The sequence below is a fragment of the Cricetulus griseus genome, chromosome 2 (genome assembly GCF_003668045.3).
Source record: "Cricetulus griseus strain 17A/GY chromosome 2, alternate assembly CriGri-PICRH-1.0, whole genome shotgun sequence".
Taxonomy (NCBI): Eukaryota; Metazoa; Chordata; class Mammalia; order Rodentia; family Cricetidae; genus Cricetulus; species Cricetulus griseus.
The window spans coordinates 38,659,055-38,680,539 of NC_048595.1; the positions used below are offsets into that span (position 1 = coordinate 38,659,055).

The 21,485-nt window shown below is 41.1% G+C and overlaps 1 protein-coding gene and 1 pseudogene across 1 annotated transcript in view; one reads left to right on the forward strand and one right to left on the reverse strand.

Moving 5' to 3' along the window:
- Window positions 1-21,485, reverse strand: part of Agbl4 (ATP/GTP binding protein like 4) — a 1,036,629-nt gene that overhangs the window by 327,961 nt on the left and 687,183 nt on the right. The window lies entirely within an intron of this gene.
- On the forward strand, window positions 1,790-21,052 carry LOC103162629 (annotated as a pseudogene).

Genomic DNA, 21,485 nt, shown 5'->3' on the forward strand with positions numbered 1-21,485 from the left:
TGGAGAATTTTCTACTCCGTTGGCAGTCTCGAGTCTTTCTTGAATACCAACAACCTGAGTATTTTCTCTTGTAATGCTCCCCTCCACAACATTTCCATGAATTTTCTTGTTCTGCTTCACTCTTTTTTTCTTATTTCTTCTTTGTGTATTTTCTTTTTGGTTTTTCTTTAAACCTTTCTTTTACATTTTATTAATGAACAGAATTTCATACATGTATACAGTATATTTTGGTCATGTTTATTCCATACTCCTCCTCCTCCACCTAACTCCTCCAGATCCATCCATCATCCCTACCTGCTTCCCTTCAACTTCATGCCATCTCCCTACCATTGAGTCCAATTAGCACTGCTCAGATACTCATGGATGTGAAGCCATCCAATGGAGAGTGATCCACCTACTACGAGCCACACCCTCAAAGAAAACTGACTCTCCATCTCCCAGAAACCATCAACTAGGAGTGAGGGCTCATTTCCTCCATGAAAAATGCTTGCTGTCTTTGTTCTTGTGCAGCCAACCATAACTGCTGTGAGTTCATGAGTGCAGCAGTTCTGTGAAATTCAGAAGACATGGTTTTGTTCCTGTCCTCATGACCTCTGGCTTTTACAAGCAAGCCCCCACTCCCATCTTCTGCAATAATCCTTGCGCCTTGTGGAAAGGTGGTGTGGTATAAGTGTCCATTTGTGGATGAGCAGTCCATTGACATTTATTCCCATGTGTATTTTCAAACAACCTGTCTCCAAGCTCACCAAGTCTTCTATTTATTCTATTTTGGTAGTTGTACTTTCTACTACAGTTTTATTTTGCTCAGTGCAAAGATCCATTTGATTACAAAATTACTCACTTTCTTCTCTGTGTCTTTAAGGTGTTCATTGAGTCTACCAAAAGCAGACATTTTTAATTCTTGGTCTGAGAGTTGCACATATCAGTTGCTACATGGCATTTCATTTTCTTCCTAGGTGCACCCATAACTCTCCCAAGATTTTTTTTATGTTTTAAATAAAAAATTGCAATAAATAAAAGCATCACCTCCCTAAATTAACTAGACCCCAAATCTGTACAACTCAGTGAACTTGTATTTAGTTAGAATAAACATTTGGAACAGAAGCTGTCTAATGTAACATTAAATTTTACACTTCCAGTACTGAATACATTTTATGCATTTATCCACCACCAAAAATCAAAACACCAAGGACAGAAATAGAACTATAAAACAATTAGGTTTATATCACTGAAAAGTTGTTGGAGGTTATTGGCATATGACATTGAATATTTAGATTCTTTCAAATTTGCCTTTTTCCTTCCAGATATGATGAGCCAAGTTTCTTCCAGGATTTTAGCAGTAGGTGGTGGACTAAGCCCACATTTACCCTGAGTTCTGGCTGGTGTGTTATCACTGTATTAGCACTAGAGGGCTCCACAATGCCAAGTTTGTGCTTCATCCACAGATAGTATGTTATGGAATAGAGTTGCCTAAAAGGGGCTAATCTGTCTCAACAAGTCTCCACTTGGGGCCCAGGTAGGCCCACACACTTCAACCACAAATATCAGCCTACAGTCAAGGACTCTGAGGTTCTGCAAGGCATGGTGTGCCATAGGTAATGAAGTACCACTTTTAGGTTCCTATGCAATGATTTGGTGCCATTCTCCCTCTTCTTCAATTGGACAAGATTCTCCCCATGTTGCATTGCCTGGGGTCAAAGGGAAGATAAATAGACTGCCCTATGGCCACTGACATCACAATTCTGGGTTGCACCAGAACTTAGAACCCACCCTGACTAGCGCAGCATAGATGGGACCAAGGACCACACTCCTACGGTCTTCTGCTGTGGTGGACTTGTCGCCCAGGATCACTGTAGCTGAAGATGACACTGGACAGAATAAAAGCCTGAAAAGGTTGCCAGGCTCTACCGGGTGGCAAAGTTTGGCACAGATATGAGTGTAACAGCCATTGGTGACTCCTCAGTGTTGGATTTCCACCAGGCTTCACTGCACCCCATCTTATGCTTACTTTTGCATCCTACTTCATCAAGGCTATAGTATTTCTCCCTGCTGTATTGCTCAAGGGGAGAAAAGGGCTAGTGGAGGCATTCCCCCGGCTGGAGGCTCAAGTCCAGGGATGGGGTGGTGGGGATCTGCTGAGCACTGGACTGCAAGTACCAAGCTTAGATTTGCTTGTCCCTCCCTTCTCCAGGTACAAGACTTATCTTTCTACATTGCCTTGCTTGGGGTTTGGGGAAGGATGATTCGGGTCACTTTTGTACTTTCTTCATTGTATTTTTCTGATTGTTATGCTAAAAGCAGGGACTCAGATCTCTGCTGGCTCCCTTGGTACTTGTGAAGGTCGTTCCTTACATGATGTTTCTGTGGACAGATGATCACAAGGATGGTTTCCTTCTGTTTCCATCTTGTGCTAATTTTAGTATTTTAAGGGAACATTCATACTGTGTTCCACAATGGCTGCACTTACTTACATTCCCTCTAATAGTGTCTAAGGTTGCTTTTATTTAGTTTTTAATTTCCCCCTTCTAACAGCCATTCTAACAGAGGTGAGATATGAATGTATCCCTGTCTTCTTATGTGCTGGTCCCTTAGTGTGCACACCCAGCCACACTCAGAATTCTTTAGTTGACCTCTTCCTACTCATTTTCCAAACCTCAGATGTTCATGGTTACTTCCATCTATAGGCTGAGATAATTCTGAAGTGGTGATAATATGGGATGGTATAGGGCTGTCTCCATCTGTCAGCCCATCCCAAGCCCCAGATGGCTTTCACTGCTACCCTTCTTTGCACTTTTGTTACCATTCTGTGATTGCCTGTTGTTGTTTCCCCCCTCAGCCGACTGAGATCCTTCAAAGGGACAATTGTGTCCTACTCACACTGTGGTCTTAGCATCTAATTGTAGAGAACAGCACAGAGTAAATGCCCAAGTTATATTTTTTAAAGAAATTATTAAGTGAACAGAATCGGAAGCTACATCAGATCTGCACACAGCTGAGGACCTGAGGATAAAATGACTACAATCTTTGTTCTAGTCAGTTAGAGTTGCTCTGTCTTTGTGTTCAGCACTTGTTAGATAACTAGTGGAATAAACAAGGGGGTGACTCCCAATAAGCCAAAGAGAGACACTGATTGTAGTTGGTCAGCCCTTTGTTTTCTCAGCTACAGTCCCCCAGGGGGCTCTCCTGTTCCAGGCTGCCTACTCTGCTAGCACTCTGCAGAGAATGAAGCATGGACTTCATAATCAAGCTTTTTTTCTAGCAGCAGCTTTTTTGGAAGCTGCCATTGAATGAACTGTCTGTTGTAAGCCAAGCATTGAACTTTGTGCTCTATATCTATCTTCTTGACTTAAACCTTGATTGTTGCCCTTCTAAAACACAGGATTTTATTCTTTGCAATATATTCCTTCCCCTTTTGTAGTAGTAATTATTAATTGTACAAAATAACGAGTTTCATTGGGATAGTACACACTGTGAAGTTTATGTACCTTGATCATATTTGAATTGGTTCTTACTAACAAATTTGAATCACAGACATCATTCTTCCCATATAGATGAGGAAGGGGGAAATTCTCAGTTTTAATTATTTTTTCTAAGAAACACAGGCCAAAATGTTTCACCCCAGGGTTCAAAGACCATTCTGACTGGCTCCAGGACCCAGTTTTTCTCCCCTATATCATATTTCCCTGCTTTTCACAGTCTCCTTTGCTATGAACACACAATGCATGCTCAAGAATGAATTAATTGCATTCTTCTGTCAAAACATTGCAATTTCTCTGAATCAAACCTTTCTTCCCTTAGCCAGCTCCTGTGTGTGGGCAGATGGCAGATGGTGACAATTGTCCACTGCTTCTCTGAATATCACATTTGTATCCTATTCAAAAGCACACTTACACAGCCATGTCTACAGCTATAGATGGAACAGAGAATAGAGGATGAATGGGCATTTCTTTATCTGGCTATTATGTCCCTAAATGGGAAAATATTATTTTCTCTGCAACTGGAGCATTGCATTGGAACCTCCTAGTCTCTGTAGGCTCTGTCATCACTTGAAGATTTCTGAAGCTTTCCCTAGGGAGAGAGCATTGAGGATCTAGTGCTCACTCCATTGAGAAGGAGAAACTACCACAGTGAGGTGGTTGTACCAATGTCCTCCACCCCGCCCATCACAGGATCTCACTATGTAGTTTTGCCTGGAGCATTCTATATAGACCAGGCTGGCCAAATACTCACAGATATCTTCCTGCCTCTGCCTCCTGAGTGCTGGGATCAAAGATATGTGCCATCAAGCTAGTGCTGACGACTTTTAAAACCAAACATGTGGGTGTATGTATTTGGTACCTATGAGAGGGTACAGGGAGAGAGAGCGAGAGATCAAGAGAGCAAGAGAGAGAGAGGGAGGGGGGGACTGAAGTCAGTAAGTCAAACCTGACCTGCTACCTGGCTATTTCCGGTATAGCCCATATTTAGATATATATGAACAGAAATGCAACACTTTTGACATGGGAAAATTATACGATCTGGAAGCTTCAGTGCCTATGAATTTTCTTTGGAGCACTGACACATTCATTTGTTTATGGACTTCTGGCTTTAAAGTGAGAGCCGATTGATTAGTCAAGGGAGAGATTATTTAGGCTGCAAAGCTTGAAATATTGACTCCACTGGCATTTATAGAAAAAGTTTCCTGACCTCCTGGCTTACTTTAGTCTGCAAACCCCACAGCTCCCTTGAAGGCAGAGATTTTACTCATGTCATTCAATTATGGCACCCAGCAGAGAACATAAGACTGTGTTTGGCTATATAGTCTGTGGGCTCTTGAGAAAAATAAAAATGCAGTGCCCTCTGTGTAGAAATCATGGGAAATGTCATCAAAGGCACCAGAATATAAAGATCCCCCTCCTTCTTATTTTTCTAATCATTATGATCCTTTGAGTTTTGTATTTAATGCTGTCTTCCCACACGTGGGAATAGCTATGAGGGAAGTATAGACCATCGGGTGCCTAGGGCTGCCACCTTGAAACTCTGAATAAGTGCATGTGGCACAGGTTGCTAGGTATCTTCCCCAACCTTTCTTTGCCAGCTGCCAAATATGGAGCCTGAAAATCTGAATCAGACATCTCCCGTTCCCATGAGTTACTTGCCCACTTGCAGATGGAAATTTGCAAGTGTGTGACAAATCTCACTCATAGATGAGTTAGGCACCTGCATGGGTTGGGCAGAGGCTTGTCCCTGCCAGGTTATCTGCTCAACACTGCAGTCTTATGTGTGTGGCGATGGGGATGAGGACACTAGGAAGTAAAGGAGCAGGTGGCCAATATCCCTGTCTGAGGAGGTGTGGAGGCAGTAGGAGGTGGACCTATACATGAGCCAAGAGTCCAGGAGTTTTGTTTTATTGTCCCATCAGGCTTCTCTTTAAAAATGTAACCACAAAGATAAGTTATTAGGACTGTTAGTCAGAAGCTATAGTGTGTTGAAACCCAAGGGCATCATCCTTCTGAGTGTGGGTCCTGTGTTTCTGCATTGTATTATTTTTCTATTTGTTTATTGACAATAGAAAAAGAAACAAACCATATTTAACAGTGGGATATATAGAAATAGGCAAAAACCAGATTTGACCAGCAGTTTGAGGCTTGCTGATCTTGTTCTAGTTGGCCTGTAAAGTAATCCCTCCCCCCAATAATGGTGTTGGATGAGTCACAGTTTATGATGGGAGAGTGGCTGGATGCCTATCCCTACTACTCCTGACTCAGGGCCACTCTTCTTCATTGTCGCTGTGTATCTTCTCAAGGGTTCATGTGTAATAACAGAATGACAATGTTCTAAAGCCTGTTGCCAGCCTCACACTTTTCTGGGAGTATCTTCAAGGAGCTCAGTCAGCCAAAGATTCTTAACAGGCATCAACATATCAGCTTCCAGATTTACTCCATGGTTTCAGGATGCTTAGAGCTATTTTAAGATGGTAAAGTCAGTAGACAAGTGTGACATATGAGAAGAAGTGGTATCTTAGGGATGAAAGTAGTAAATTCAACTGATGGCAACTGGGGGGAGTTTCCTAGGAAGGATTCTTTAATACTATTTCTTACATGATAAATAGGATTTCTATAGATGGAAAAGAAGGAAGGAGACCTTAGAGGTTCTTATAAAGGCTTCTGCATGAGCAATGACTCAGAGATAGGGAAGCAGATTGTACCTGTGGAGAGATAATATTCTAGTCTGGAGCACAGAAGACAAGGTGATGTGTGGGAGATAGCTCTGTAGAATGTCATAAGTGTCTTTCATTCCCTATTTAGGAATTTGCTTTGTAATCTTGAGACAGTTAGAAGCCTTCAAGAGTTTAGAGTAGGGGAGATCTTGCTAATAGGTGTCCTAGTCTATGAAAAAATGGCTTACAGAGAGTAAGAATGGCTCGCTGCAGCCTCTCTCCACTAAAGAGGCAAGCACAGAAAGGAGAGCAGACATTTGTAGGGAGGCATGTTAATTTGTTTCATATACCAATGGTCAGCACTCCTTGGGCACAATGTTACAAGTCTTCTTTTGTAGGTGGTTCAGAGGGGGCAGTGATCTGTCTGAAGATCACCCATCAGCCAGGAGGAAGAGGCAGCATTTTTGGCTCAAATCTTTATTGGTTCGTGACACTGATTTTCAAAACCTACAAGCAAGGAAATAGGAGCCACTCAGTCTACAGGGAGAATAGGACATGTTAAATAACCTTTCCTGAACCTCCAGGTAGAAGTGACCATTATTTTCACTGTGGCTCCAGCTAGCACTGCCTACTTTTATTGAGATTACCAGCACGTCTAACTGTGGGCTGCTGGAAGGCCTCCGTCCTCTCTTGTGTTCCAAGTGCCTGGCACAAGGTAAGGTGTCAGTCCTCTGAAGAATGAGTGAACAAACTAATAACTGGATTGAGATCCTGCTAAAGACTCCCAGAGTCCATGATCCTCTACACTAGAAGCCAAAGCCAAAAGTAACACTTGCAGTTTTCAGAAGAAGGCACAGCAAGGATGAAGGATGCAAGGATGACATGCAGTTCCAGCATCAGAACCAAATTTATGGCAAATAGTGCCCATAAACAGCACAAGCTACTCGGTTAGGCTAATTTATGTTCACACCAGGGCCGTCCTGGCCTCCAAAGCCCAGAGCTCTTTACAATTCCAAAATGATTAAAAGCATCACACAAACACATATTTTCCATTTTTATTAAAAGCACTAAAACGGCAGTGCTTTCTGCATGGCAATGGGGAACTACTTCCCAACCCAGGGAGAAAAGTGTCCTCAGATGGCCAAGGCAGACTGCTGAGCATCTTGTGCTGTGCCTCCTTCATCTGTAAAACCCACTGTCCTGCCCACTACACAAACTTTGCCCCTGCAATCCTTCCCTCTGTATGCTCTTCCTGGCAAGGACCAACTCGTCAGCTCAACTTTGTACAAACCTCTGTTCAGTTAGACATATGTCTCTATATAAGAGCTTTTAGAACCTCACTGTCCAAATGCCTTAGCCTGGTGTCCAAATTTAAAATCTGTGCTGTCCAAACACTTGGCTCAGTATCCATAGGCCATCCTTGAATGGCACAAGCTGCTTTCCAAACACCAGCCCTGTTTTTCTGATAAGGTTGTCAAGTTCCAAAAGCTCTGACGAATTTTTTTTCATTCTTCTCAGCCTTTCTTTCTGGTGGGTTTCCTGAGTTCTGTATGTCTGTCCTCTCCTCCATGGGTTAAGTGCCCATTCTTACTATTTAATAACTAGCTCTATATTTTTCTTCTAAAGTATTCCTGGACATTCTCAGACTGAGGTCATTATTCCTATTTTTCTGTGCGTAAACCTTTGAAACATGTCATGTTGGGTACTGTAGGGTTATGTCCAGCCTTTTTAGTATTAGTGCTAAACACAGAGCCTGGTAGAGTAGGTAGTTGGTGAATGTATGATGAATGGAAGCATCAGGCTCTTACCGTCCCCAAACTTGCCTCAATAGAGATACCTCTGAGATATGGACAGGATCCTCCTCTAAGCTGTTAAGCTTGTGAACAGTCTGGAGAATATCCACTCCCACCAACATGCATTCATGTATTTGTACCTATATTCACATAGTCTACTGTTTTTCATATTTTCACAAGGCCACATTCCCTGGTCCTATCCAAGGCCACCTCCCAGGGTGTTGGCTAGATCTCTACCTGTCTCACCCTCTCAAAGATGTCACTCTATCAATATTGGTCTAACTTGTGCATCATCTCATTTTCACTTTGAGAAGACCATTCTTACAGTTTCAAATGTGTTAATTCTTCCATTAAGGAAAGAAAGAAAACATGTATTTCTTTTCCCTTCATCTAGTCACATCATTTTCCTTACAACGGCTGTCTATATAACTATTGTTGATTCTTCCTCACCCCATTCATCCTCAGCATGCTCCTACTGGCCTTTATTTTTGCCCTGTCTGCTCTTCTCAAGGTCTCTGTTGCTTTCGTGTTTAATGGAATGGTCATTTCTCAGTCCTTGTCATACCTGACAGATGGTCAGCATTTGATCTGATTTTATGATAATGTGTCTTCAAGGATACCACATTCTTCTAGATATTTTCCCTTCTGATTCATGGCCTTTCCCTTTTGGCAGGTTCTTTCTCCAGACTTTGCCTGTATTGAGCCAGGGTGCAGTCCTTAGAACTCTTTACTTTAAAATCTAGACTTACTCCTTAAATGACATCCTTTAATTTAATGATTTCAAATATTTTCTAAATATTTCTAAATGGTAACAGATCTCTAGCATTGGCGTTTTCTCTAAAATTTAAACTTATATTCATTGCATTTCAAACATATTTTAACAGAACACACACACACACACACTCATACACACACACACACACACACACACACACACACACACACACACACACTTTATGAGATAAAATATTGTCATACATGGCTGACTTGGAGCTTGTGATCTTCCTGGCTCAGCCTCCCAAGTTAAGTGATTATAGGCACCTGCTATCATGCCTGGCTTGTACGTGATGTCTAACATTCTAAAACCAAATTCTTAATTATCTCCAAATCAGTTTTACAGTCTTTTTCTTATCAGAAAGATATTTATATTATAAAGTATAATTCTATCATCTACACAGCTCAGGCCAAAATGCATGAAGTTATTTATTTCTTTTTATTTTTCTTCATGTGTTTGTGTGGTGTCCGTGCATGCATGGGGTTACTTGTGGATATGTGGTTATTCATACACAGGTGTGCATATGCATGTGGAGGCCAGAAGCTGATGTCCAGAATCTTCCCCATCACTCTCCATCTTATTCATCAAGGCACGTTACGTTCTCTCAGGGGTGCTGAGGGCTCAAGGATATGTCTAGGGTATCTAGCCAGCTTTCTCCTGGGATCCCTTCTTTATGTCTTCCAAGCATTGGAATTTCCAGCAGGTTGCCACACCTATGTGACAATTACATGGTTGAAGAGGAATCAGAAATCTGGTCCTTATGCTTACAAAACAAGATTTTACCTACTAGACCATCTTGCCAAACCCTGGCATCATTAATAGTAATCTTTTGTTCAAGGCTCATAGTTAACGGTCTATCAAATCAGATTGGTTTATCTTCAGAATTTATCCAGATTCCACTCACTCACCACTTTCCCCACTCTAGTTGCATCTCCATAATTTCCCATCTGGATCATCACAATAGCCTTTCACTATCTCTGTTTCAGTGCTTGCCAGGCGCTGCCATCTTAAGACTGTTTTCAACTACAGAGTTAGAGCAATGATAGTCAAATGAACCGAGAGAACTTCAAAGCCTGTAATTGCTACTGCTGTGCTTTCAATGCTCAGATTCTCCAAACACACACACTGAAATTCTAAACTCAAACATGGCAGCATTAAGAGCCAGGGCCTTGGGGAAGTGGTTATTTCATTAAGACAGAGCTGTCATATTTGGAGGAGTATCCTTATAAAAGGGACCAAAAGAGTTAGAAAGTTTCTTCTGCCATGAGAAGACAGGGAGACAGGATGCTAATAATCTGTGAAGGAAGCATGCCATCCCCACATGCAAAATTTACTGGCAGTCTTAGACTTCCTCAGCCTTCAGAACTATGAGAATGATTTTTAAACTGCTTATAGGCTTGTCAGTCCACTGTATTCTGTTAGAGCTGCCTGAATACATAAAGAGGGCTCTAATCTAACCACAGTGGGGGCCAAAGCCCATATAATGTTTGAAATGTTCATGATCTGAGGTACCCTTACCCTACTGTACTCATCTCCTACTGTTCTCCATTACCATCATCTTACAGTAGCCACCTGCTTTTGCTCCAATAAAACATCAGCATGGTTTATTCTGATGTCCACTGCACTTACAGTTCCCATTGCTATAGATGCTCTTGTCTGATAGCCACATCCCCCTTGCTTCCTCCACATGATGCTTTCTTGATGATTCCCTGATTATTTCCTACCCACATGGCTTTCCTCTTCTTAATTGCCTTATTTCCCTCCTATTACTTCAGTGCTACCATTGTTCTGGTTAATACTCTTGTACATCATACATTCATTAACAGGTTTCTCTTTGGCCCTCAGATATGTCCTGGTTCCTGGTTTGGATGTTTAATGTAACCGTCATCTTATACCTTATCACATAGCAGAATAAATGTGTTCTTTGTTTTTCTTCTGAATGTATCCTTCCTGTCGAATCTGAGCTCTTTGAGGTAATGTGTTTTATGTTTTCTTTTTATCGCTCAGCATACGGAACAGTGTCCCACACAGTGGGCACTCAATAAGCACTTGCAGGAGGAGTGAATTAAATGCTTTTATAGAACAGAAGCAGGACTGTTCTCCTTGGCTTTCTTCACAGACGACTAGAATTTGGTCTCTGACAATGTTTGTAACTCAAGCCAGGAGCCTTGTTTTATTTCTAGATCTTGTTAATCCTTCACATTCTAACAAAGAAGACACAGGGAATCAAACAGCCAAAGAGGAAAGTACATTTGTAAAGTTCATACCATCAGGAATCTCAGAAATGTGATACACTCCTTTCTCATAGCAAGGAGGTTAAGGCACTCAGGGCACGGCCACAGCATAAAGGAAGACATTTTTAAAATGTAAATATGTCTAACGTCATTTCTCAGCCCTGCCCCCTCCAAGGCATAATGACTGTGTTCAGTGTCATGGAGAGGAAAACACACATTAGCCAGACGGCAGGTTTCGGACACACGCCTGTGACATTATCTCTAATCATATACAGTCTATTTAATATCCTCTTTTTGTGGGCTTTACAACTTATAATTATTGCCAGCAGGAATAAAGAGAAAAGGTGGGAAGGGAGGGGTACAGATAGGAGGGGAAATTCTTTCTGATAGCAAAAAACTGTGTGAGAAAGATAGGCCAGAGCTTATTGGAAAATATTAGAAAACTATATTTGGATTAAATCTAAGAAAAATAAATTGTCTCTAAGCTGTGAGACTATATAAGCTCAGGAAGATCTTACGAGGCTTTCAGCCTGTCTGTCTCATTTTACTGTGTTCCTAACACGAGAGGAATTTAATAGGAAATTATGAAGTATGCCACATTTAGAGCCCAGACCAGCTATTTAATAAATCCATATAGGACTTAGAGAGGTCTTATGGGTTAATGAATTGAACCCCTTTACTTTACAAAAGAGGGGAAAGGCCAGCAGAGCAAGGGCTCAAATCCAGGCCTCCCAATTCACAGACCACATTAGCTAATCCTTAGGGAAAGCCAATGTAACAGGGGCCCTTTTTTGTGTCTTGGAGTATGATGAGGAAATGCTTCTAACCTTGTAGCAGAACCAAGAGAAACTCAGAAAATTGTGAAAGAAAATCTTTTAGTGACCTTGACATTTTGAACCTGCCAAAAAGATCCTGGTCTAGTTGTATTTGGGTATGAGTATGATTATGAGGGCTGTGCACATGTACATTTCTGATTGCAGCTGGAACACAGGACTACAGGTAGAACCAAGCTCATTCCTGCTTTCCTGCCTGGATGTGTCTCATCTCCACCCCATCAGATCACCAGTTTATCCTTCAGGGTGAGTTGAGTGGGCAGCTCTGTCTCCTCATACCTAGAACACAGGTGGGAGCAGTGGTTAAGCCTCCAGTTTCAGTTATACTAACTTTTCTCATCTTTCAGTCTTTATCTGAGTCTCAGTTTTCACACATGCAAATTCTTTTAGCTTTTCAGGACTATGTTGATTAAATAATATATTGTTTTAAAGGTGAAAAGTATAGACAAGCAATTTATTGGAGAAATTATGCATATAATCTTGCACTTTTTTCCTTCCTTCCTTCCTTCCTTCCTTCCTTTCTTTTTTTTTTTTTTTTTGGTTTTTCGAGGCAGGGTTTCTCTGTGTAGCTTTGGAGCCTATCTGGCACTCGCTCTGGAGACCAGGCTGTCCTCAAACTCACAGAGATCCACCTGCCTCTGCCTCCTGAGTGCTGGGATTAAAGGCATGCGCCACCAACGCCCAGTTCACTTTTCCATTCATCTCCTGCTGTACATAATAGATAAACTACTAATTGTTATTTTTCTAAGGCTTATTGCAGGCAACAAATCAGAAACTGTTGGAAAGCAATGGCTGTCTTGTGTTTTATGATGGCCAAGCTCCCCTAAGAGGCTGTGCACATCCTTAAGGAGAAAAAGAGGAGAAAGGAAGATGCAGGGTGCTGCTCATTTTAAGGAGAGTCTCCTCTTGCAGGCAGTCTACCCTGCAGCAGCATTCCAGGCTGAGTTTAGGTTGGTGGGACATAGGATTATGGTCTGGCAGATTTGTCAAAGATTATGACCTGTGCAGTGTATGGAAATGAGGGTGAATAATGGTGTGTTACTACAATCAATTTATCTTGACCAATGTCCAGGTATCAGGGAAGGTTATCTAACTGTTGTTAATTATAAGGGCTAACACCTATCCAGGGTCCCAAAGGTGAAGTGTTTCTCAGGAGTGAAGGAGGGGGTAAAAGATTTCTATAGTAACTTCACACACAATCTGAGGGCCATGCTCTTTATTTCATGTGCTTTTTATTGTTCTGTTCTATTCTAATTTAGCTTGCCCTGCTTCTAACTTCTCTGTGCTTCTTCATCTAGCTTCTTCTTCTATTCTAAAAACTCTTCTCCTTCGGGAGCCTTGAAGTGATACAGAAGTTTCTCTTATTGGTCAAAAGAACAATCTTAGAGCAAGTGATAAGGATCTGAGCCATTTACCATGACAAAACGCAAAGGGTCCAAGGCCATAGGAGCAAAACTGTGACCAGACAGGGAGGGCACAGTGCCCAGTGACAACTTAGAGGAACAGATCTATCGTTAGTAAACTGGCAAGTGAAAAACAGGCATGCTTTAAGGTTAATGTAAGGTTAGCTTGGGACAGCACTTTCCTATCTTCTGGCAGAGTAAATCCTGGACACTCTTGTTCTCTATCCCTCTGAAAGATATAATACTTTAGACATACCATAATTCTTGTTCTTGAGCATCTGTGAATGTCTCAATTGAGGTCTCTTTGCCTGGACACTAACACTGACCAATTGTCTGCCAAGAAAGATAATTACAGAGGGGAAGACTTCTAAGTTTATACAAAATCTTATTGAGAAAGTAAAGGTATCAACTGTGATTACTTTCTTGCCAGAATCATACATTGCTTGGAGGAGTCATCTAATACACCAATGCATAAGGGAAAATGTGCCTAGTAATTGGGGTTTATGGGATGAATCCCACCATGGAAAGGGAGTGCTATGGCTTCACAAGGAATTTCCAGTAAGGACAGTGACTTTTCATAAAGCAAGTACTCCCACTGCCCTGTGTGTGGGCCTCCTCCATCGGAATGATCCCAGTGGGCTAGCTCCATGATTTTGTCAGCTGAACTCTCACTGTCTAATTCTGCAGTTTGTAGTAGTTAATGGTTTGATCCTCTGTGAAATTTTGAGATCTTTAGAAAACAGAGGCCCTGGAGCTACAATAATGACTGGCACACGGTTTACTGGCTTGTCCAGTAGAGAAGGAGCACCTTTCTCTCGAAGTAGGGAATTTGGAGGCTAGAAGAAGGACTTTTCTACCACGCGCACTACAAATATCATTCTACTCCCATCTCGGCTTGAAGCTTTCCCTGTCTATGGTGCTTACACAAGGATTAAGTGGCAGAAGTAGGCATTTAGCTAGTACAGTCTGAATCACAGCCCTAAACTTGTCAAGCCACACTCTCTCCAGAAATTACTGTAGGAATTAACAGTTTGTGATCTAATGCAAGAAGAGTAGAAATTAAAATAATAGTAGTTCCCCAGGACAGCCAGAATAAATTAGTACTAAATTTATTAAACAACAGAAAGGCATTTTGTTCAGGCTTCTTGGAATTTAGACATCTGAAATCAAGGTGTCAGAAAGGGCATGCTCTCCTTGAAGGTTGTAGAAAAAAATCCACCTGCCTATTCTAGCTTTTATTGAAATCCTTAGTTTATGGAAGCATTGTCCCATATCTGCCCTTTTCCATATGATATTCTTAGTAGGTGTCTATATGTCCCGTGTCTTTATATGGCCTTCTTATAGGGATACCAGTTGTTGAGTTTAGGTCTCTCCTAACTTGGGTAGCTTTATTTAGCAAACCTTAGCTTGATTTATAAATATCTTCCATATATGGTGTTTGTTAACAAGCTTTACTTAAAGGTCCCAGGGCTAGGACTTCTACATGTCACTTTGAAGAATAGACATGAACCTACAATCTATACCTTCAATACACACACACACACACACACACACACACACACACACACACACACACACACACAGAGAGAGAGAGAGAGAGAGAGAGAGAGAGAGAGAGAGAGAGAGAGAGAGATCACAAAAGAGGAAGCTTTCTGGGTCTTACTTGTCATCTAGAATTGCTGCTAAACATTTATGAGACTACCACCAGGAAAAATAAAACTCCAACATAATGATCCCCTATTTCCCCTATAGCTGGTCAGCTGGCTAAAGATATGCTTATTACAATAGGAAGCTTGGATGAGGAAAGAGTCACAGGAAGTAAAGGGGAAGACTCTGCTAACCTGAGTGTAATGAAACACTGTTATGGATAAACTGGTTGTGCTTCATCCTCCATTCATATGTTGAAATCCCACCCCACAACATGAAGGCATTAGCAACAGGAACCTTGGAGAAGTAATTAGGTAGGTCATAGTGGGGTCTTCACAGGTAGGATCAGTGTTCTTAAGAAAAGGGCCCCATAGTGTCAACCACCTTCATGTTCCATGAGTACACAATGAAAAACCAACCATCTGTGACCCACAGAAGGGTGATCACCAGAACTCAACTATGCTGGCACTGTGACCCTAGAATAGTAATAAGTTCATTTCTGTCATTTAATAACTACCAAGTCTATAATATTTTTGTTATAGTTATAGTAACCCCAAATGCCTAAGACATCCACCACAACTTATGAAATATAGGACCAAGACCATATCCAAAGTGGTTAAGATTTAGTCACAAGAAAATTTATCAAAGCATTATCAATGACAGTATTTGTAGCTACCACAAACTGAACATTTTACTTTCTATCAGACACTGTACTAGGTGCTTTCATACTTTTTCAATCTTCAAAACAAACTTTCTTTTAAGTGAACAGCTGGATACTTGGAGGGATTAATTAAACTGACCAAGAACCCACAGCTAAGGTTAAAGCACTTTGTTAGAATCTACCTCTATTTGATTCCACAGCTAAGATCCTATGCTGTCCCTCTGTGTCACCATAAATGACTCTTCAGGAGCCTACAAGGAAACCTAATGACTGAGAATTATCTGAATGTACCAGGTACATTAATAGAACAAAATACAAAAAGCCATCCCATTGTATTATGGATGAGTACTGAATGTTAATAGTGTTCATTAAAAAAGCCTAGTTACAAAGCACCACTTATTTTGTGATTATGAGGGTAAGTGACAAGTTAAAGTGGACAGATAAATAAATACAAAAATATTAACATTCTTATCTCTGGGGAGTAGGATTACAAGCAAGTTTTATTTTTGATTTTCTGTATTTATTAATTTTCTGAAACAAATAATACAAAAGGATTTGTTTTATTAACAAAGCGATTTCTAGGAGGAAAGAAAAGGTTTTCTGAAAAGAAAATTTTCAAGACAGCATCTTTAATAGGTCTGGTGCTTTAGCATACTAGTCTTTCCTCTCCAGATAAAATCCATCTGCCTACATGGTACCTGGAAGTTGACAGTATCCCATTGGTAAAAAGGGTTAATTTCTTCCTGCTTAGCAAGATTACCTGGGGAGCTGACATAGCTCTGACACCTATGTCCATAAGTCTCTAAAGACTCAGGGCACTCTGTCTCTACCCTGTGGCTAGAGGAATCTAATAATATCCTACCATTTCTTTTTCTTCTTCCTTCCCTGAAGATGCAGCAGGTAAAGCTTCTGATTGAATTCCGTCTTGATTTCATTAAATATTCATAAAGGCCAATTAGAGGAGGAGAGAAAGAGGCCATAAGGCAACCCCTTCCATCATCCTGTCAGAGGTTGACTAGCTGACCGTCAGACATGGACCAACCAATGGTCAATATGACCATGACCTTTCTGCACTCTTCTCAAGGGTCACTTCTCACTATCCCAGCAAGGGACACGAGACCAGCAGGGAATGAGCAGTAGGGGCCAGGCAAAGAGAGGCAGCTCATAATTCTGACAGAAAGGTGCTTAGTGTGTAGAATGCAAAATGCAAATGCTGGGAAGCCAATCACTGCTGGAATGGAAATCTTTTCCTAATGAGTGATGACAACGGGAAAGAGCTGATTGCACTGAAGAAAAACTGCTTAAAATTCATAATCAATCAAGCAAGTTGATTTTAACCTTTTGTAACTAAGCCATCTGGTTCAGTTCACCAAGAAGAGATCATGTTTTCCTTCATTTTCCCCTATGGCACTCGGACAGTAGGTGCCAATGGAGACTCCATGAAACTTGGGCAGATTAGAAAGGGAGGGTAGAGAGACCTGAGAGATATAAGATGGGTGAATGCAGTCCCCTAATTTATTCTGGCAGTCTGATGAGGGTCAGGAGAGACAAGGGACCTGACAACATTACATGGTCAGTATCAATGCAACCCAACTGTCTATTAGCAAGCCACTAAAGGATACTATGAAAGAGTGGCCACAAGAAACCCAGAGCTCTAGGTCTGGGGCCATGCTTGGCAACCTCAAGCTGTGATATAACAGCAAAAAATTCATGCTACTTTGGATGGAGATCACATATTCAAACCTGGCAATAATCAAGCTGTTAATAATGTCTTCTTCCTTACTTGGCACAGTTCTTATGAGAGTCAAATAATAAAAGGATATAAAAGTGCTTTCAAAATGTTGAAGCACTCTTTATTACTATCCATCTCTTTCCATTTTCTGGATCCACAGGTTCTCCCCTCCAAATCACATCACTCAGAAGTGCCAGCAAGATCTTTTCTAAACCTTGGTGTGACCTTGTCACTTCCCTGTTTAGTCTTTCACACATTGTCCTTAGGATGGTGGGTAGTTCCACGCCTGGTATTCCAGAGACCTCACAATTTTGAGAAGTTTGAGAACCTTCCTTCTCTGAGTTTATTTCCTAATTTAGGAAATGAGAAAACAAACACAAGAGAAATCTGTTGTGATTACTATACAGTCAGTACAATTTCTGGCACATCAGATGGTCTACATAGCTTATATTATTATATTATTAAGTTTTACATTACTCTTATGATAGGAGATGAATACGTGTGTGTGTGTGTGTGTGTGTGTGTGTGTGTGTGTGTGTGTGTGTGTGTGTGTGGTATGATATATGTATTTGTTACTGAGTAAGTGTGTATGTGGAGGGTCAGAGGTGAACTTGAGGTATCTTTCTTAACCACTCTCCACCTTTTTATATTTTGAGACAGGATTAGTCACTGAACCAAAGGCTCATTGATTGGCTAGGCTGGCTGGCCAATGAACTTCAGGAATTTGTCTGCCTCTGCTGCACCACCCACTTCTGTGCAGTGTTGGTTTACAGACTGCACTCACCACTACTGTCTTTTGGGCATCTGAATTCAGGTCCTTATCTTCACACAGCAAACAACTCATGAGACTGAATTACCTTCCCCAGCCTCCAAAAAGGAATAAGTGAGGCACAGCGAGTCCAAAGAGGTAAAGATATTTTCTTATACAAATGTCCCAAATAGTAAACAAAGCTGAGATTTCACTTGGGTTTTTGGTTTCTAGAGGCAGTGGAAAGGAGAAGGGAGAAGGAAGGGAAGAAGAGAGGAGGATGAGAGGCAGAGGGAGGAGGAGCACATATAGCTACCTCAGGCTGCTGGCAGCAATCGTTCTTTCCTACTTAGTTCAGAACTTACAGCAGTTTTATTTTCCAGAATGATTTTAAGGCCTTATGTCATCACTGGTCCATCTAATTTCTTTTGCCTCATTTCAAGCTGGTGGGAAATGAAATGAAGCAAAAGGAGCTTCAGTTATGCAAAGAGAACTGCTTGAATAAAAGTAGAAGACAAAATTTCCAAACAATAACTTAATGTTTCTTTTTTCCCCCTTCTGCTCAGCTTGTCCCCTGGGTCTATTTCAATGCAATGAACAGAAACAGAATGGAAATGCACGAACTGTTGAAACAAATGTGTTATTTAAAGATGATGTCCTCAAGACAACACCCCACAGAGGTGACTGCTGAGACAGGGGCAGAGTCAGGAAACCTGATACAGTTTTCCTCGTCTTAACTATGCCTTTCCTAGTCTCCTTGCTCTTAATCTAAGATCTGGTTGAAGTCACTGACTCGCCCTGATAGGAACCAAAATTATGGGCATTCAAAAACTTCTACTTCATTAGTTTGATCATTTGAAAATATCTATCAAGCACCTATGGCACAGAGAAATTTTGCTAAAGTACAAAAATATAAAACAGACTATGTCCTCATGTAGTCTGCAAGAACATACACTTAAAATAATCAAATATTCATACATATGACTAGGTCTTGTAGTATCATGAAGACAAACTTTGGAAGCTAGAATGTGTTGGAAGGTAGGGTGTCTCTGGAAAGCATCCATGGGAAATCATTGGTGCCGAGAAGCATGTGGAGTTAAGAAGGCAGAAGACCAGTGAGCAGAGGAGGTGCTGGTGTGCATGGAGCAGCTCTGGGGTCAGAGGACCCATGGCAGCTAAGGAGACCAGAGGGTCTGTAGAACAGAAATGGGGCTGAGAAAGTTGATTCTGGGAAGAAAGAAGGGGGCAGAATGCCTCAGAACATTTATATCAGGTAACACAATCTGGGAAGCAAGTATGCTGGCATGAAGGAAGTTTTAAAGTGGGATGGGCATGCTGAAATTGGTATTGCAAAAAGGTCATTTAAAATTTAGTAGGTTTTATTATGAAAATGTCATACTAATTCTGGAACTCACATGAAAATGCAAAATATTTAGAATACCCAACATATCTTTGAAGAACAAAGTTGAAGTATTAATACTATGTGATTTCAAGACTTATTATTAACCCACAGTAATCAAGAGAGTGTGGTTGTGTCATAATGAGATCCACCTGGCAGAACAGAGTCTAGAAATAGACCAATACATGTATTGACAGCTAATTTTCAACAAAGATATGAAGCAGTTCATTGGCAAAACAAGCTTTTTCAATGAATGAAGCTGGGATAGTGGTTATCTATGTAGGAGAAAAAAAGAAGAGTTTTGAACCATATCTCATACCACATAATAAAATCAACTCAAAAGTCTATAAAAACATATAAAACGTATTCTCTAAAATCTTGACGAAAACACCGAAGATCTTTGTAACTCTGGATTAAGAAAAATTTCCTAGATACAACAGCAAAACTTCATAAAAGAGCAACTGTCAAACTAGACTTGACCAACATTTAATTTTATGTGTATGGGTGTTTTGTCTGCATTCATGTTTGTACATCACATGCATGCCGGTGCCAGAAGAGTTACAAATAGTTGCAAACAATTTCGGTGGGTGCTAGGAATTGAACGAGGAAGAGCAGCAAGTGCTCTTAATGGCTGAGCCATCTCGTCAGCCCCTCAATTGACATTTGTTGCATGATAAATAAAAGACCCAGAGACTCATATTGGGGTTCAAGCTTCAAGCTGAAGATCAGAGAAGCAAAGCAGCTGGTCACTAGCTCTTACTCTACCTCAGAATAAAAGGCGATCCCGGCTCCACCAAAACTCAGACTGCAACTTCTCCTCAGTGTGGCTGGAGAATGAATTCCAGCTCTGAGACCCTGTTCCTGTCTTAAATACCTCCCTAATGCTGAGATTAAAGGTGCATGATCCCAGGTGCTGTAATCAAAGGCATGAGCTCTGTTACTCTTCACTGTTGTGTAGGTCATGATGGCCTTGAACTAACAGAGATCTGTCTACCTCTTAATCCTGAGTCCTAGGATTAAAGGTGGGTGCCTGGCTTCTATGGCTGACTTTGCTTTCTGAATCCTCAGGCAAGTTTTTTTTTTTTTTTTTTTTTTTTTTTTTTTTTTTTTTTTTTTTTTTTCCTAGACAGGGTTTCTCTGTGGCTTTGGAGGCTGTCCTGGAACTAGCTCTTGTAGATCAGGCTGGTCTTGAACTCACAGAGATCCACTTGCCTCTGCCTCCCTAGTGCTGGAACTAAAGGTGTGCGCCACTACCGCACGGCCTCAGGCAAGTTTTAAAAATATCATAAATAGCCCTTCCTTTTCCTCTTCCGGGGACGGTGCTTAGAGGCGCTCAGAATCGTCCAGCGTTTGACATACCGACGTTGGCTTTCCTACAATACAGCCTCTAAGAAAACTAGGCTGTCTTGAACCTGTGTCAACAGGATTGTTTACCTTTATACCAAGAAGGCTGGGAAAGCATGTAAATCCACATGCGGTGTGTGCCCAGGCAGACTTTGAGGGGTTTGTGCTGTCAGACCAAAAGTTGTTATGAAACTCTCTAAGACAAAGAAGCATGTCAGCAGGCCTGCGGTGGCTCCATGTGTGCCAGGTGTCTCCGTGACAGGATCAAGCAGGCTTTCCTTATTGAGGAGCAGAAAATTGTGAAAGTGTTGAAGGGGCAAGCACAGAGTCAGAAAGCAAAATAAATATGAAGCTTTTAAAAATAAAGGTCAAGGCTTGGTTTGTAAAAAAAAAATCATAAATAATATATCACCATAGACATGAAAGCAAAAACAAAACTCTCATTAAAGGAGTTCTTATGAAATTAAAATACAAAAACAGCAGACTGGGAAAATATTTGTAAATAATATATTTGATAAACAGCTTCAGTCTCAAATATTAAAGTAAAGGACATCAAAAGCTTATTGCAGGTTAAATATTCCTTATCCACATTGCTTGTGAGGAAAAGTGTTAGGTGTTTTAAAGGTTGCAGATTTTGTGAGAAACTTTGGAGCCCCCAGACTTAAGGAGTATGTCTTTATGAAACCACTCCCCTCAAGTCTCATGGACCTAAGTGGAAGAAGAAGAGGTGGAAAGATTGGAAGAGCCAGAGCTGGTGGATGACTCCACGGAACAGTG